Raw genomic sequence first — 13,303 nt, 5'->3', positions numbered from 1 at the left:
TGCCACTAGCTTGTGACCTTGGGGAAACAGATAAAATCGATTTAGATGTGATAAAACAAGTAATACAAACTAACATATTATTGAATAAGGACTAGGCTGAAAAACATGAGGAAACAGTATCACAATGATGTTTTTTGAATATGCTAGGGCATTGCTGCCTTACAGCTCTTGGGTTCTTGGTTTGATCATGATCCCAAGTCTTCATGTACAATATGTCTTCTTCAAGTATTCCAGTGTTCTCCATCCCTCCAAACGGAGTGCTAGGTGAATTGGTGCCTGTAATTTGGTGTGTGGGCACCCTAGAAAGGACTGACATCCTATTTCAAATATGTCCCAATCTGCATCCTATTCTTCCAGGACAGGCTGACAGTTATTGTGATCCTTACCAGGAATAAGCGGAGTTCTGATAATGGATGGATGGAATCTGTTGGAGATTGTAAGAAGAAACAACTGTTGATGCTATAAATACATAAAAAGGACTGCTCTACATAGCAGAATGCATTTAGTGTCACACTGTAGTGGAAAAATACGATTAATGAAATGGAAAAAAGACAATAAGAATGCAGTGTAAGTGTAATACTGACAGATTTTCAAGAGCACCACTCGAGTGCCTTCAATTATGCAGCATGTTTTGTCAGGATATCTAACTGATCTCATATCTGTACTCATCTGTCAATACTGACAAAGCAAAATTATTGCATGTCACTAACTATTTCTGGTGAATAAGCTTTAAGCAGTCAGGAATTTTCCTATTATTTGTGTGCACCATCCATAAATTGACCTCAGGTTTGACCTCTGGTCTCTGTTGTAAGTTGTGTTATTTAGCTCTAGCATTTTATTTCTGAAAGATAGCTCCCATAAATCAAAACCAAAAAGCAAAAGACTAAAATACTGGGCACCCTCTTGTCACGAAGCATTTTCAGGACCCTATGCAGAGGGCAGAATCAGGAGGGGAGTGAGACAAAACACTGAAAAAAGACTAGGATCAGGGCTGGAAGAAGAATAGGGAGGCGTGTCCACGGTGCGCTGGTGCTCGGGGGGGGGCATGTTCCAAGGCAAAACAAGTCCAAAGGGGGTCTGTTAGGAAATTCATGGGAATGCAAATGTCCAGAGCTGGGTGGTCCATCCATGACGTAGACAAGACAAAGTTAAAAGCCGGAGCGGGATCTGGCGAAGGGTCAGGAGGATAAAAAGGGTAACGGGGCCAGGTGCTTCCAGCCCCGGACCCACATGGTCAGGACGCCGTTGCGAAGACTGTGCTGTTGAGATCCACCTGGACTCGCTGGTAGGCGGGCGTCCGGGTGTCCACCTTCCAAAGCTGAGCCCGGATTGGTAGGAGCGTCTGGTTTTCGTAGGAAGGGGGCTGGAACCGGAGGCAGGTGCAGATAATCAAAGACAAACAAGAAAGGGCTTTAGCGTCCTTAAGAGGAGGGGCTTACGATCGTGACACCACTATGAAGCAGCAACATGACGCGACCAAATAGCTCCCCTATAGAATGTGTTGTTAGAAAATGTAACTAATAATGACCTGCTACAGCTGGGACAAATTTGTTCTCTCAAGCTGGAACTTCTCAAGTCAATCTGAATCAGTATACCGACTGTGTAGATTATAACCATGAGTTTTACATAGATGGTTGAAATCAAGCTGTAACATAAACCTTATCTTCAGATATCTTCGTTACATACAGCAACATTCTTAATATCTGAACTAGCCTTTAATAATATGCTGCACATACTTATTTGGAATGAAAAGCAGTACAATTTTGAAGTATTTCTGTTTAATCTATGTAATGATAAATTTCTTACCACTTTTGTGTTTTACTTCCAGTTCGCTGTTAAATCCATCAGTAAAGTATGTTTAATAAAGAAGGTATTAAACAAGAAAATGCAAAAGATTAATACTACTGATGTTTAGTTTTAATATAAAAAACTTCAAGAATATTAAATACATTTTTCACCCCTCATGATGTTGTAGATAAGCAAAGAAATAAAAATGAAACTTTAGTCCTTCTTCAAGTTAAATTTCCCCAGTATTGTGCTTGGCTTAGATGCAAGAGATGTCTTTTTATAGCTTTCAGACCATAGATGTAGCAAATACATTTTCTTAACATCACAAATTGTTACATGGGCCTATATTGGAAATTCAGGAATCAATCCGAGAAAATAAAGAAAGCATGAAACACACTTTCCAGTATTGATTATTGTTCCTTCATACTTGATTCAAAGTGTCATATCTCTAATAGTTGATTTCTGGGATTAGTTTCACTGATTTTTCTTCATTCTTTTTTTCTTTTGAGCAATATTTAGTTTTTTTTTAAATAAGGTACTGAAATCCCGTAAATGAATATATATTGAAATATCTAATTAATTTATTTGTTTATATTGCATGTTTGACCTTTGCAGTTTGCATACTCTACAGTTTATCAAAGACATAAAAAATACTAAAGAAAATATATGATTTATTTTCTGTTTACATTTCAATTTCTCTGCCTTCCAATGTATTAGGAGCAGTTTTTCACTCATGATTTAGGGGTAGCACAGTTGACAAAGACTAAGTTTCAATCATATGTTGATCTAAGCAATTTCAGTCATCCTTTTCCTTGCACCTACATAAACTGTATCCATCAATTAGCAGACATGGTTATTATGCTGAATAGAATATTATACTTAATAAAATAAGTTGAATTCACTACAATAGCACATACTGTACAAGCAATATGCTGTACGTCAGCACACATTTTCTCTTCATTTTTCTACTTCACACTCAAGTATCTTCAGCTCAAGAGAAATAGTTGGTCTTTGAGAGATGAGATAAATGATCAAAAGATTAGTCACACCTGTCTAAGTAAACACACAGTACACCATTAACATATGTGTTGGCTTGTGCTTCCTAGAGATATTCCCAAAGATTGTTTGGGGCATCAAGATCAAACACAGTCTTACAAGCACAACCTCCTGAACCTTCACATAACCTTCCAAAAGTCTATTATTTCCAATGAGATTGGTTTGGCAATCAATAGTGGACGGATGTGGACTTGGATTGCTGAGTCAAAGCAGGTAGTGTAAAAAATCACCACTAAGTAAAAAGTGATTTGAGACTTGAATAGAAGTTATTGACTAGGATACTACAGGCTGCCTGTTGAACTGTTCCAGGTCAGAACAAATCTGTGGTTGCCAAATCACTAACTGTCAACCCTACAATTCCTCAGACACATTTTTAAACCATAGTAAGTATACACCATCTAAGTCTAATAAAGACATACAGTATATATTTCCTTTTAATGTATTACTATGTTACAGGTTGTCAGGTTTAATCAGAGAAAAGAGATATAATCTTCCTGGTTTGTGGAATTTTGAAATACAGTATTCAAGATGTATTTTCTAACAATAAAACATTGGATTTCTTATATTTAAATTTAAAATATACCTTTATACCTTTCTCATTTAAAAATGGCTTCTCTGAATGTACTGTATAAATAAAGAATCCTTGTGCACCAGACAAATATGAGGAATAACTGGAGCATTTAATTGGCAAGCAATTGAAATGTATTAGCTTGTATTCTGACTTCCTGGATTTCTACTGCAACTTTGTATAACTGTAAAGTATACTTTTTCTTACGAGAAACATCCTGATTCTTTTTGCAAACACTAGAATCTTATGACATGGAAATAGGTTTCATTCCAGAGAAAATACTTTTCTGTTATGTAGGAAAGGAGCTCCTAGAGTTTTTCTGATTGTTCCAGAGTTTGCTGTGAAAGAAGTTCCTAATTGATATTACGAGGCGGTGTTGTCATGATGATGTGATGCTCTTTCCTGTAACTCACCAGTGACTCATTCTGATGATGTGACAGAAACATGGCACCTGTGGGATTATCCTGTTATGATCATCGTTTACTGGATTTGGAGTGGCGGGTGTCTGCCAGACTTCTGCTCTTATGTTTCATATTTTTGTTGCTGTAAAGGTATAACTTCCATTTCACATAATTTTAGGCTGCAGGATACCTGCCCTACCCTAGATGCTGGCAGAGCTTGTAACAGTGGGAGAGTGCTTATCATTTTTCCACATTATTCTTCTAGACCTCGGGAAGTGTACTGGAATATGTTTTCTTCATGTTTAATGTTTATCTGTTGCTTTCTTCTTTCCATAGATATACTGTACAGTTGAACAGAAAAATAAAGCAGAGCTTGGAACATTTGACATATGGGAATGAGTGAAGAATCTAAACAGGTGGTCAACAGCTTCTTCTGTGCAGCAGAAACAAAAGGATAATACTGCAGCTATAGAGTATACTGTATTTTTTAAATTGGGCTCACATTTCCCTTTATATACAGCACTTTCATTATTATCAGTAAGATAACATTCTTAGCTTTACTCAAACCCAGCGTTACTCATTTTAAAAAACACAGAAGGGTGTTTTTTCTATGCCACCAAGCCTTGATGATTTTCTTGTTTTATTAGATCTAATTAAATGGTTACATCCACTGGACTTCTATTGTTGTACAGTATTTTATTTTCTCAAAGTTTAAGCCTCACTGTGCGAAGAAATCTGTATTGTTGACAATACACATGGCGTAATAAGAAGTAAATAGGATAAAATATAAAATACTTAGTTCAGCATTATACTGTATATAGCAGCTTAGTGATAGAAAGAGGAGTAGCTTTGCTTGCTGCTGTAATGGCTTAAATATGATTCCATGAAATAAGAGGATCACAATCCTGAGCCTCAGTATTACCAAAGAATAAGGACATGTTTAAAGCTGTTCTTTTAGGGGGACAAAAGACAATGACATTAAAATGTTGTCTAAAAGCAGTTATGTAATAAAGAGTTAATCTGTTCTTGAATTTTAAGGAGCGAGACTTAAAGCCCGCTATCTTGCGCGGTTTTTTAAACATCTCTCTGTCCTCGATATGAAAAACATTCATCACATGTCCCTGTCATCTCTATCCAGTCTCTGTACAACAGTAACATTTGCAATAGTAATTGTTGCTTGCTCTTGCCCCATGATTGCTCAACTGTGCCTTTGCATTATCTGTGTTTTTTGTTTATATCTTTCCCTGCAATCTCACCACAGCATCACAATGAGTAATTTTCACAATATAATACCGCCAAATACAGCACCTGCAATAGCTGCACTGAGTATAGTGCTGTGTGGGCATTTCTGAAATATCCTTCTTGAAACCCCAAAACTAAACCTCATGAATATTGCTCTAAACTGCTGTTCCAATCTGTATTCCATCACACATGTATGCGAGTGTTGCTGTTGCTCATAGTTTTGGGAATATGAATCTTCTACAGGTGGTTCTGAAGACTGACAATATTTTTTATCATTTTTTTCTTTGAAAATGTCATATCTAAAAGTTCAGGGGAGGGGAGTAAAATAAGGATAGTACTAAGCACAGTCTTTAACAATAACTCCCTAGGTATAGCCAGCATAAGTAAAAGATTCACTAAATAACTGCATTCTATATTGTAATTAAAATCAATAATGCTAGGAGTCTTATTTGATTTTCCTTTTAGTCTTTGTGTACAGCCATTTCTCATAGTCAAAAATGATCTTTTTAGACATTGTGCATCATGGAATTGGCTTACAATAAGGAAGAAAATAGGCTTAACAAGGATGTCTGGCTTGTAAAACTGACATTTATAAATGGAGCTGAATTTCATGTTCCTGTGACTCCAACCTAGCAGTAGATATTTCAGTGATAAGTTCAAACTCAGGCTCAGCTATCTTTTGAACTAAGTAATCAGCCAAAGGCAGAATATTCATCCAGATCCCTGAATGGAAGGGCAATAGCTAATTATAATATTTTTAATTTTGGATCTGTAATCAAGTGTGATTTATTACAAAGTGCGACAGCAGCTTTTAAAGAAACAGCCGCATTTGTAAAGGTAACTCATAATTCTAGATAGATAGGCTATAGTTAGTGTTAGTTAATAATAATTACAATTTAATTTTGTTTAACACATATTTTTAGAAAGCATTCTTGTTCACCTTGGTATCAGCAATCTAGACCGTATCCTCTCTGAGACTGGGATTCTAATGTAAATGTTTATAATATGTGTTTTGAAAAGTGTTTCATTATTGGAAGGCCTTGTGTCAAAAAAGGGACTTTCTACTTAAAAACTTTCTGTTTGGCTTCCCAAAAAGACTAAGTTTTAAAAACGTATGGTTTTTACACCGTAAAAAAGCACTTTGTTATTGCCTTTCTTTCTATATACTAGATAATATGCAGATTTTGGTTCTGCACTTTTCATCAGATTGTTCAAAGTTTGTTCAAAGATTCTTCATTTATCAAAATGCACACAGAGATTAATGAATGAATGTATCACTTTCATGTTAAAACCAAAGCACCTTTTTCAGTTGACAAAGTACAACGTGGCTTTAAACCACTAACAACAAGTGCTGATGCAGCAAAGGAGTTTGATGTGCTATGAAATGCATCACTCATTGCTGATTAAATGTAAGCTTTTGAGACCAGAGGACCTATGGTGGGATATCACTTTACCGATAACTAAACTCCATTTAATTTAATTAGTGAAACGTGTCTGATAAAAGTGTTAACAAGGTAATATTATTTATCTCAGACTAAAACTTAGTTTATATTGCCTTGAAAACAGAAACATACAGTAATATGTGTTCCTGGCTGTAACAATTTATTCAATAGAACTTTCTGTGAACCCAGAAAGGGGTCATGCATAATATAGTTTTTCGATAAAATTGTAAAATATTCCATATAGCTTTAAATTTACATAGTTTATATTCCTTTTTGCTCTAAATGTAATTCATATTGTTCATCACTTGAGCACATTATTATTCTAATCGGGAATATAAAAGCTCATTTTTTGTCGAAAAAGTAAGATCTAGTCAAATTCAGTGTGCTCTGCATTGATGCAAATCTAATATAAAAGCAAACAAACCTTCTTGGGTTTGTTTGCAAAATAAATAGAATATGAAATCCATACATTTTAAAATGTTAGGCCGGTTCTTACATTCATTTCATTTGGTATACCTTATGGAAAAGTGTCAGCAGCTCAGATGGCTTCTACAGATAAAATCATTTGAAACCTCCAGAGTTGATTTTAATGTGAAATTATTTCAAAGAGCACCACAAAGCTGAAGGGTCCTAGTCATGGAAAAGCGAGTGCAAAATAGCAATGTTTTTATTTGGTTTGGCCGATTTGGAAGAAGTCCATGTCCTGTGTGTCTTGGAGATTAAAGTTTCAATTTCTGGAGCTGCCTCAGCAAAAGGCCTGTCTCCCTTGTTTAGCAAGGTAGACATCAGGGACAGAATGAAGGCTGGCCTTAATAGGCCCAGGCATCAGTGTGGGGTGTGAACTGACACAAACCGCTATGAGTGAAAAGGCTCAAGGCCTTTCACAGCTACACAGGTGAACACATTTTTTTTTTCTAATTGTATATACTTGACTGGTAACTAGAGAAACTTAGTTAAGACAGACAGCCTGACACCTGGATTGTGATTAGTGTCACAACTTGGGAAGTGTTGTAAAGCAACCTACAATACCTATATACTGTAGACACATACTGTATACAGTAGCAATCATCCCTGGCTGAAACGAGGGTATGGCTCTGACCAAAATCTCAGCGTCATTTAAAAAAGGAATGGAGCGAAATATTACTGGCCCAAAACCAAACAAATTATTACATATTTTACTACTTCTTCCATATTTTTGCATTATTCCTTCTGACTAATGGTACGGGATTCTTAGCACAGAACTTCATAGCATTTATTTTGTCAATTCATTAGTTCAGAGAAATGTACTGTAGCATCACCATTAGGGGCTTCCAATTTCAGTTTCCAACCTGATTAACTGTAATTTATAATAATTGACCATTCCATAGTGGGTGTGGAAAAAAATAACAAATATTCGCCATACAAAATCTCAGAATGCTGTTCTATTGGACATTATTTTTTTTATTATATCACTGTGAGTCCCTCACCAGTGTTATTCTTCTTAATATTTTATGCATCACAAATGTTCAAGGCAACTGTGGCTGACAAAATACAAAAGAATACACCCCCACTACACACACCCTCAACATGCTTATACATTAATAATATTACAGGGGAATCTGATGTTTCAGGATGGAGAGTGAATTACTCATTTAAGAACCATATACCGTTATCTGTCTTTATCTTTCTCTCAGTGTGAGGCTTAATGGCTCTGATTGTTTTCAAAATTACATTTAGACAGGATATTACTGTTACATGAGCTCTCTCCAACAATGCCATTTCCCTTGCTTACACAGTACATTACCCAGCAATGTTCATCTGCACAAATCCTTTACAAAAATAATTCTGAAATCTTATGGCTCTGTGAACAATAGCAGTGCAATCAGTGATTTCAAAATGTATTTAAGGAGATGTAATTGAAATCCTCATGTAAGTATGTTGCAGATTTGGTTATTTGTTATCTTAAAGTTTGAAGTGAGAGGGAAAAGATTTCCATGACATGGAAATAACTATTTTTTAAAATGGATTAGTCATTAGTTATTTTGCCCATTAAGGGCTATTATCCCATTAGAATCTGGGATTTGGAAAATACTGAGTTGACTTATACTTGTCCTAAAATATAGTATGTGCTACAGGGAGGCCTATCAAGCTCAGAACTATAGAATAAATCATGTATGACATGTTTTGAACATTTTCAAAGAGCGCCTTTGATTTTTAAGGAATTCAACCTCAAGTCTCATTGATAGCATAGCCTCTTTATGTTATCGTTCATCCAAACCCTGCCAGGGCTGGGCCATTAATGATTATTTAACAAAATGCATTCCTATTCAAACCCGCAGGAAGGTTCTCAATGACAGCTCACATGACAAAAGGTCAGAAGAAGACTGGTCAGCATTAATTAAGTAAAATTGGTGAATGTCAGAACTGTAAAGGTCAGTCTTAATCTCCTGTTATTGCCTCCCTCTCTTACAGCAACTATGTTGTAGTAGTTAGGCTTATATAAATGCTTTACTTTCCAAGTAGAATTTTAAGATAAAAATATATTTTTGCTATATTTTAACAATCATACTGAAATAATACATTAAATAAACCCATTTACTGTACTAATAGAACAAAGGATAACTTGAGAAGCTATCTACATACGATAGTTCTCATTATACAGATATGAAGTGGGCAGAAAACAATATTTAAGCAATCAACCTTCTGTTCTCTGTAAAACATTATGAAAAATAATTAAATCCCAATTTTAATTAAGAATTAGCACAATAATCTTCAGACTCGAAATGTTCTGCAAAATAATACACTGAAATATTAGGCAGCCTTCAGATGGATGCATTACAACAAACAGGTGATACTCTGAATATTGTATAATATATTTAGCTCACTTTAGTTTATGGTTTATAATTCTGTATTACTCAAAGCCAGATGCTTTATATAAAGACCACTTAATGTTTGATAAATATTACAGTATGTGATTACAAGGATGACAAAGATTCAGCTTTAAAAATATAACACCACAGTAATTATGTCCTACTGATCATGTTCACACTATAAGTATTTTTAGAGGTAAGCGCTGTCCTGATTGTATCATCTGAGTGCAGTAATAACTAATGGACTTTTTTTGTGTTTGCATACTGTACAATATATCCTACAGTGTTCAGTCCTAGATAAAAAAAATCCTGTATTTTGTTTTCTTGTTGTTTCATGGATGTAAATTAATTAAAACATTTAGTTATTGAACTTAATCCTATATACTGTACTGAATATCATTATATCAGTCAGTACAATAGCCTAGTAATAGTACTAATTGTAAAATAGTGCACATTTCTAATATTGTCTTTGGGAAGCACAGTGTAGTGTTAAGGTCACACTTAAAAATGTGTTGTTTTAGTTTTTGTACAGACGGAAATCAAAAAATTATTTTGGTCCAAGCATTATCCTGTTCTGTGTGAATATTTCCAACTACTGAAAATCTCTGCTCTCTGCATTTTATATTTTATAATGTGCAATATCTCCCAGATCCCTGGTGACTGCTCATATTGATCATTAGCTTTCTCTGCGTACTCCGTTTTAACATAATTGCTTTGTCTTTGTGAAGTCTTGTATTTTCATCTGTGCTTGTGGAGCTTCATAAATAGAATGAAATACTAGATTCACCATTATCTGTTTTTTATAATGTCTATTATTTCTGGGGCAACAAAATCATTTTCAACTGAAAGATACTTTTGAATCTTACTTGTTAAAACAAATAAGATTCAACTTTTGTTTAACTTAAAACAATAAACACTTTAAAGCATCCAAAATTATATTGGGCTTTAGAACCTAGAACACTATACAATATGTATACAGTATATACAGTATAATTTGTACACAACACAATTCCTGTTGAAGTATTATTTCACATTAGTGGTACTTATAATTATTAGTATAAATGTGCTTACTGTATATATAAGTCCAGTATAAGGTTTCTCTTGCACATATTTAATAATTGGGCAATTTGCACATATTCTGTAATAATAGTGGATTGATTTTGCTGTCCGTATTTAGCACTGAGCTTTTTTATGTTCTATCAGTGGTGCTGCAGAACAATAAATAAATAGCAGATATTGCCGTCCTAAATGAAATTCACAGTTAACACCCCACTCGCGCTCAGTACATCAAGTATCCAGAGAAATGACCTGCTTGTCAAGCAGAAAATGCATTTTGTCAAGCAATATCAGTGTCTGTCCTGTCAGACGTTACATTTATTGGTTCTGAATGTGGCTGTATTGCAAGATCATGAAGTATTGTTTGATAGTACAGCTGGGTGCCTCAACAGCTCACAGACCAAGTATTAACTTGTCAGCCCTGCTGACAATTACACAATGCTGTAATACCAGCTGCTGTCCAGGCCTTCCCTGCTCCTCACTTGTAGAAATACAATTTACATTACAATTAAAACATTTCTAATGGATGCAGGTTGATGTTTCCTCTGTAGGGGGTAATACGACTCCTTCACAATACCATATTAAATTATGTATTTGAATCTGCTTATGCAATCTCTGGAAGTGCTCTTGCTCTAATTGCTGAAAATATGGCTTTTATAGCTTACAATATTATGAAAAAATGATAGGAAATTATTTTTTAAAACTCATGTAAAACATGACAATACTTAATACATTTACCTTACACTTTTGCTATTATGAGGTTCAAAAACGAATGAAAAATTACATATTGTTACATATTTTAATTGATATCCCTTTTTTTGATCAGCATGTGCCATCAGTCATTTATGCCGTTTTCCAAAGTACAGTAGATCCACCTGTACATATTGATTTCAACTACTTCACAAATCAAGCTCCTTTGGCTTAATTTAAACTCAGATTGTGTTTAGTAATATAGAACAAAAACAGATCTACGCAAATTGTATGAACCGGTAACAGAATTTAGTGATACAGCAATTTAATAAAAACTTAATTGATAGGACATGGAACACAGAATTCAAAAACAAAAATATGGAGGAAACGGAAAGCAAAATTCCGTGAATGAAAAAAATATAGAAAACAGAAGTAATTTAATTTTTTATTTAGCGAGAAAAAGCATAAAGCCATTTCCATCTAATATTAAATAAAATGCCTCTGTGTTCAGAAAAAAACAATCCCTACCTTATTTGCCTGTAAATTATAAAGATATACAGCTATTTACAGTACCTTGTAATATCACATCTGAGACAGAAATAATTTATATTGTAACACAATACATTACACGCTATTTTAAAAGGTTACAAAGGAGAGGAGGCTATTCAGTGTATATAACTTGTTTGGTTGCTAGTGGCGAATTGATGTGAAGAACTTATCAAGCTGTTCCTTGAACAACTGCCTTTGTTTTTTTTTAAAGAAAAGCTATGTGTCGTGTGTACTACCTATAGTACTACTGTATATGGTTGTGAAACCTAGACCAAAAATAAATGTGAAATCTCTAGATGTCTCAAAGAAACATAGTGAAAAAATACAGAATTGCAAATTAGAAACATTTTTAAAAAAACTACACAGGGGTTTTAATGCATTGAATCTTTTAATAAAAATGCCATGGTGCCTTAATAAAGCAAGGTTTTAATAAAGCATAGTACCTTAATACACACCATGCAGTTCTGGGAAACAATTCTACAGAGCAGTAACACATAGTAATAGATTTTAGTTCCCTGGCTGGACTTGAACCTGGTCTTCAGGGTGTCTTTAACTAGGAAATTTCCACTGTGTCATATTTGCACTTTACTTTGGGTCTCCTGGCTGTTTAGAATCATTAATGTTTTCTAAATGCTCCAGTGCTTTCAAAGCTCATAGTGTACACTGAACTGTAACACATCGCCTGCAGGGAGACAGATAAAGGAAGGAGCTGGAGGATTTTAAAATAAAATCAAAGACTAGCTTTACTAGTGTGGTTTAGATTTGTCTGTAATGAAAGGCTTTTTTAAAAAGAAAATAACTTCTGAGTAGGTCAGGACCAGAAGGCTGTCATGGAAATCATATGACACTTGGTAATGAAATTTTGTGATGTGGCTATTGATGAATAGATCACCAAAGGATTCTGTATGTACTACCTTCTCAAGTACACAGACGATTTCCCAATTATTCCGGGTGCACAAATAGATGCACTATCCTGTAAGAAGCAGTTTACTGTATGTTTTTTTAACTATATACTGTATATTAAAAAGGTAGTGTAATACACCTGGTGAACAAACCTAAAAAGACATTTGGAAAAGGCAGTCTTAACATAAAAAATAATACCCAATAAGGAAAAATATTATATTTGTGTTTAATACTGTATATTCATCATTTGAAAGAAAAGAAATAATACAGAAGCTTCAAAATTCAGTGTATTCACAATGTAGAGATACTATGGACATTGTGTACTTGAAAGAAATTGTAATAATCAAATGCTTGTTTTCCATGCCAAAAGGTGATACACAAAGCATCACAACATACTGTAAGCTACTTTACTTTAATTCTGTACCTCTAATGGCAGCTGTTATCTTATCATCTACAGTATCTGCTCAATGAACTATGGCTTCACTGGCCATTGTATTATATTATATTTATACTATGATGCTGGACTAAGAATTCAGTCACCGTGAAATTTAAATTACTCCTTTTCCCACCCAGGGATATCATGAATTGCACAATGTTCTGTATAGATAATTGGGCAAGAAAAAATGTATCCACTTCCAAGTTAGTGTCCAAGAAAGTAAAAAAATTTTATGAACACATCTCAACTTTGGAAACAGAGTGGTCTCAATAGACTTTTTATTCTGCTTCACTCATTTTTCGTCAAGGCAAGATACAGTATTT

The sequence above is a fragment of the Lepisosteus oculatus genome, chromosome 9 (assembly GCF_040954835.1).
Source record: "Lepisosteus oculatus isolate fLepOcu1 chromosome 9, fLepOcu1.hap2, whole genome shotgun sequence".
Lineage (NCBI taxonomy): Eukaryota > Metazoa > Chordata > Actinopteri > Semionotiformes > Lepisosteidae > Lepisosteus > Lepisosteus oculatus.
This window is presented reverse-complemented; position numbering follows the sequence as displayed.